The sequence below is a fragment of the Micromys minutus genome (assembly GCF_963924665.1).
Source record: "Micromys minutus genome assembly, chromosome: 5".
In the NCBI taxonomy this organism is placed as follows: domain Eukaryota; kingdom Metazoa; phylum Chordata; class Mammalia; order Rodentia; family Muridae; genus Micromys; species Micromys minutus.
In genome coordinates this window covers 9,648,476-9,654,594 of record NC_137974.1, presented here as the reverse complement: position 1 = coordinate 9,654,594, position 6,119 = coordinate 9,648,476, and positions in this window count along the sequence as shown.

Here is a 6,119-nt window from a genome sequence, read left to right as displayed (position 1 = left end):
TATCCAGCCACTTTGCTGAACTTGTTATTCAGTTGTAGGAGTTATCTGGTGGAAGTTGTAGGGTCACTTAAGTACACTATCATGTCATCTGCAAATAGTGATATTTTTACTTCTTCCTTTCTGATTTGTATCCCTTTGATTTCATTTTTCTGTTACTTGATCCAGCCAGGACTTCAAGTACTATTTGAATAGGTAGGGGGAGAAAAGACAACTTTGTAGAGTCCCTGATTTTAGTGGGATTGCTTCAAGTTTCCCACCATTAAGTTTGATGTTGGCTGTTGGTTTGATGTATATTGCTTTTATTATGCTTAGGTATGGACCTTGGATTACTGTTCTTTCCAAGACTTTTAACATGAACGGGTATTGAATATTGTCAAATGCTTTCTCAGCATCTAGAGAGATGACCTTGTGGATTTTTTCTTTGAGTTTGTTTATATGGTGTATCACATTGATGTATTTCTGTACATTAAACCATTCCTGCATCCAATGATGAAGCCTACTTGACCATCGTGAATGATTATTTTGATGTGTTCTTGGATTTGGCTTGCAAGAATTTTGTTGAGTATTTTTGCATCAATATTCATAAATGAGATTGGTCTGAAGTCCTCTTTCCTTGTAGGGTATTTTTGTGGTTTAGGAACAAGGGTTATTGTAGCCTAAAAAATTACTTAGGTAGTGTTCCATCTGATTCTATTTTGTGGAATAATTTTGAGAGTATTGGTATTAGGTTGTCAATTAATGTCTGATAAAATTCTGCACTGAACCCATCTGGACCTGGGCTTTTTTGTTTAGGAGGCTTTTGATGACTGCTTCCATTTCTTTAGGTATTATGGGATTATATAGATGGTTTATCTGGTCCTGGTTTAACCTTAATATCTGGTATCTGTCTAGGAATTCATCCATTTCTTCAAGATTTTCCAGCTTCATTGAGTATATGCTTTTATTGTAGGATCTGATAATTTTTTAATGTCCTCAATTTCATTCATTATGTCTCCACGTTCATGTATGATTTTGTTAATTTGGACACTCTCTATATGCCTTCTAGTTAGTCTGGCTAAGGGTTGATCAATCTTGTTAATTTTCTCAGAGATCCAGCAGTTGTTATTGGTGATTCTTGGAATGATCTTTTTGTTTCTATTTGGTCTATTTCTGCCATATGTTTGATTATTTCTTGCTGTCCACTCTTCTTGTATGTATCTGCTTCCTTTTGTTTTAGAGATTTCAACTGTGTTGTCAAGTTGCTAGTGTATGCTCTCTCCAGTTTCTTTTTGGAAGCACTCGGAGCTATGAGTTTTCCTTTCAGTACTACTTTCATTGCATCCCATAGGTTTCAGTATGTTGTGTTTTTGTTTTGAATTGAATTCTATAAAATCCTTAATTTCTTTCTTTATTTTTTTTGACCCTGCTATCATCTAATAAAGCATTGTATAGTTTCCATTTGCATATGGGCTTTTTGTTGTTTTTGTTGTTATTAAAGATCAGGCTTAGACCATTTTGATCTGAAAGGATGAATGGAAGTAGTTCAATCTTCTTATATTTATTGAGGCTAGTTTTTTGACCAATTATGTGGTCAATTTTTGAGATGGTGCCATGAGGTGCTGAAAAGAATGTGTATTCTTTTGTTTTAGGATGATATGTTCTATAGGTATATATTAGTTCTAGTTGGTTCATAACCTCTGCTAGTTTTACTGTGTCCTTGTTTGTTTTCTATTTCGATGATCTGTTCATTGGTGATAGTGGAGTATTGAGGTCTCCCACCATTATTGTGTGGGGTGAAATGTAGTTATTTTGAGCATTAGTTGGGTTTCTTTTATGAATATGGGTTATTCTGTATTTGGAACATATATGTTAAGGTTTGAGAGTTCCTCTTGACAAATTTCCCCGGTAATGCGTTAAAAGTTTCCTACCTTATATTTTTTGATAACTTTTTTGTTGAAAACCTAATTTATTTGATATTAGAATAGACACTCCAGTTGGCTTCTTGGGGCCATTTGCTTGGAAGTTTTCTTCCCAACCTTTTACTCTGAGATAGTGTCTGTCTTTTTCACTGAGATGAGTTTCCTGTGTGCAGAAAAATGCTGGGTTTTGTTTATGTATCCAATCTGATAGCCTTTATCTTTTTATTGGGGGATTGAGTCCATTTATGTTAACAGATATTAGGAAATAGTGGTTGCTGATTCTTGCTATTTTTGCTTTTGGAGGTAGAATTGTGCCTGTGTGTCTTTATTCTTTTTGGTTTTTGCTTAGGAGTTTTCTTGTCTTTACTAGGATGTAGTTCCCCTCTTTGTATTGGGTTTTCCAAGTATAATTCGTTGTAGTGCTGTGTTTATCATCAGTTATTTTGTAAATTTATGTTTGTTTGGAATATCTTAGTCTCTCTATCTATGGTGATTGATAGTTTTGCTGGGTATAGCATCTTGTGCTGGCACCTGTGCTCTCTTAGGGTCTGCATAATGTCTTTCCAGGCTCTTCTAGGTTTCATAGTCTCTGTTGAGAAATCGGGTGTGATTCTGTTTGGTCGGTCTTTATATGTTACCTGACCTTTTTCCCTTTCTTCTTTTAGTATTTTTTCTTTGCTTTGGGCACTCTGTTTTGTGACTATTATGTGTTGGGAGGAATTTCTTTTCTGGTCCAACCTATTTGGAGTTCTGTAGGTTTCTTTTATGCTCGTGGTCATCTCATTGTTAAGGGTAGGGAAGTTTTCTTCTACAATTTTGTTGAAGATATTTACAGTGCCTCTTGGTTGACATTCTTTGCCCTTTTCTATTTGTATTATCCTTGTGTTTGGTCTTCTTATTGTGTCCTGAATCTCCTGGAAATTTTGGGTTAGGAGCTTTTTGGTTTTTGCATCTTCTCTGTCTGTTTTGTCTATGTTTTCAATGTTGTCTCTGGCCCCTAAGATTCTCTCTTCCATTTTTTGTAGTCTGTTGGAAATGCTTGCATCGGTGACTCCTGATTTCTTTTTTGGTTTTCTACCTCTAGGGTTGTCTTTTTTAGTTTTCTTTATGTGTCCATTTCCGTTTTAAATGTTTTCTTCCATTCCTTCTCCTCTTTGGTTTTGTTTCCTCTAGTTCTTTGAGTTGAGTGTTTTTCTTGTTTCTTCTTTAAATGATTCTAATTCTTTTTCTTTAACTCCTGTTCTTGTTTAAGGATCTCAATCATCATCATGAGATATGATTTTTAGTCTTAGTCTTTTTTTCTAGGAGTGTTTGGCATTCTGCTTTTTGCTGTGTTGGGGGAGGTGTGTTCTGGTGTTGCCAGGTTTCCTTGGTTTCCCTGGGGTACATTCTTTCGCTTTCCTCTTGCCAACTTGTTGTCTGTGTTTATAAGTGGTCTTGTTGTCAGTGATTGTTTCTTACCTCTCCCTTGTACCTGGCCTCTGTCCCTTGATCTCCAGGTGTTCCTGATGGCACATGCCCTGAGTGCCTGTTCTGCACCCAAGGAACGCTGGCTCTAAATAGATAGCCCAATGCAGGGTTTCTGGTTCCCTGAACCAAGCAGGGGGGGGGGCACACTTTCTTCATGCTTGGCAGGAATTTCTCTGCTCCTGGCTACTTAGAAAGCCTTCTCACCCGGCCTCAGTCTGTTGTTCCTGGTGGCAGATGGTATGAGCCACCATTTAGTTCTATTGTGAGAGTCTTTTTCCTTACAAAGGCTTTGAAATTTTGTGAGATCCCATTTCTTGATTGTTGATCTTAGTACTGCTAGGAAAATATTTCTCTATACCCATGTGTTTGAAACTCTTTGCCATTTTCTTCTTTTAGTTTCAGCATGTGTTTAGGTCATTTGATCCACTTGGATTTGAGCTTTGAGAATGGATGGATTTGCATTCCTCTACCTGCTGACCTGCTGTCTGCCAGTTGAAAGGGCAGCATTTGTTGAAAATGCTGTCTGTTTTTTTTTTTTTTTTTTTCTTTTTTTTCCCTTTTGCACTGCATGGCTTTAGATCCTATGTCAAAGATCATGTGACCATAGATGTGAAGGTTCATTTTTGGGTCTTTAATTCTATTCCAATTATCTATGTACCTTTCTCTGTACCAATACCATATATATGTTTGCAGCATTGCTAGGTAACACAGCTTGATATCAGAGAAGGTGATTCTCAGAGTTATTTTTTTGGTGAGAATAGCTTACACTATTCTGTGTTTTCTTTTTAGGGGGTATTCTAAATAAATTTGTAAATTGCTTTCTAACTCTATAAAATATTAAGTAATACAGAATGACTAAGAAGCACCTAAAGAAATGTCATCAGGGAAATGCAAATAAAAACAACCACCTTACACCTGGCAGAATAGCTAAAATCAAAAATTTAGATGACAGCAGATGCTGGTGAGGATGTGGAGAAAGCGGAACACCCTTCATTGTTGGAGAGAATGCAAGGAAATACAATCACTCTGGAAACCGGTTTAGCAATTTCTCAGAAAACTGAACAGAGTACTACCTGAGGAAACAGCTACACCACTCCTGAGCATATACCTGAAATATACTCCAACATATAAAGAGGTCACATGCTCCACCATTTTCATAATAGCCTTATTTATAATAACCAGAAGCTGGAAAGAACATAGATGTTCTTCAAAGGAGGAATGGATACAGAAAAATCTGTTTCAAGTACACAATGGTGAACTACTTAGCTATTAAAAATAATGACTTCATGAAATTCTTAGGAAAATGAATGGATCTAGAAAATATTATCATGAGTGAGGTCACCCAGTCACGAAAAGAAATTCTATTGTATGCATTAACTTATAAGTGGATACTAGCTCAAAAGCTCAAAATAAACAAGATACAATTTATTTACTACATAAAGCTCAAGAAGAAGAACGACCAGAGTTTAGATGCTTCTGTTCTTCTTAGAAGAGAGAACAAAATACTCCAGGGAGAAAATAGGGGACAAAGTGTGAATCAGGGACTGATGGAAAGGCCACCCAGAGACTGCCACACCTAGGGATCCATCCCATATACAGACACCAAATCAAGACACCATTGGAAATTCCATAAAGTGCTTAGTAACAAGAGAGGTTCTGCCAGAAACTGACAAATACAGAGGTGGATGTTCACAACCAACCATTGGACTGAGCACAGGGTCCCCAGTGGAAGAATTAGAGAAAGACAAAAGTTGCTGATGGGGTTTGCAACCCCATAGGAAGAACAATAATATCATTCAACCAGACCCCCTCCCTCAGAGTTCCCAGGAACAAAACCACATCCAAAGAGTACACATAGAGGGACCAATGACCCCATGTGAATATCTAACAGAGGATGGACTTATTGAACATCAGTGGGAGATGTGGCCCTTGATTCTGAAAAGACTCATTGCCTCAGTGAAAATAAATGCCAGGATGGGAAGGTAGTAGTGGTTCGGTGGTTGTGGGAGCTACCTCAGAGAAGCAGGGGGAAGTAACACATAATAGGGGATTTCCATAGGGGAAACCTGAAAGGGGATAACATTTGTTATGTAAATAAATAAAATATTCAATAATATATTTATTGAAATATAAAAATACGAAGGCAGTTTGACATATATGTTAATAATAATCATGATAAAGGCTATCAGAGGGTGAGGACTGAGCATCGAGTGAATCTGATGTAGAGGACTTGGGTGACTGGAGGAAGGAGAGAAAGAAAGTTATTTAATTATAATTTACTTAAAATTTTATACAATTGCAGTTAGCTGAAGAACTGTCAGTTTCCTTAGAGATTATAACCTGAGATTTGGTTTTATACCAGATTTACTATGAAAATGAAACCTAGAAACAAGTGTCAGAGAGAGGAAGAGTGAAAGGTAGAGGGAGAGGGAGAAGAAGAGGAAGAGAGAGAGGGAGAGGGAGAGGGAGAAGAAGAGGAAGAGAGAGAGGGAGAGAAAATAGAAAGACTATATGAAAAAAATAAAGACACAGTGGAGGAAAACTTCAAGTTATGATGAACAATTTACAAATTTGTTCATAGGCACTGAATTAGATATTTTTATTTCTTATAGATGGAAAAAATAAGAAAAGTATTTTAATCTAGTAATAATTTTAGCATTGAATTTATTTTTTGTTACTTATTTCATAAAGATAAGTAATTTAGAATAAACACTTCTCTTCATTGTCCTCTAGGTTTATTTTACCTTATGA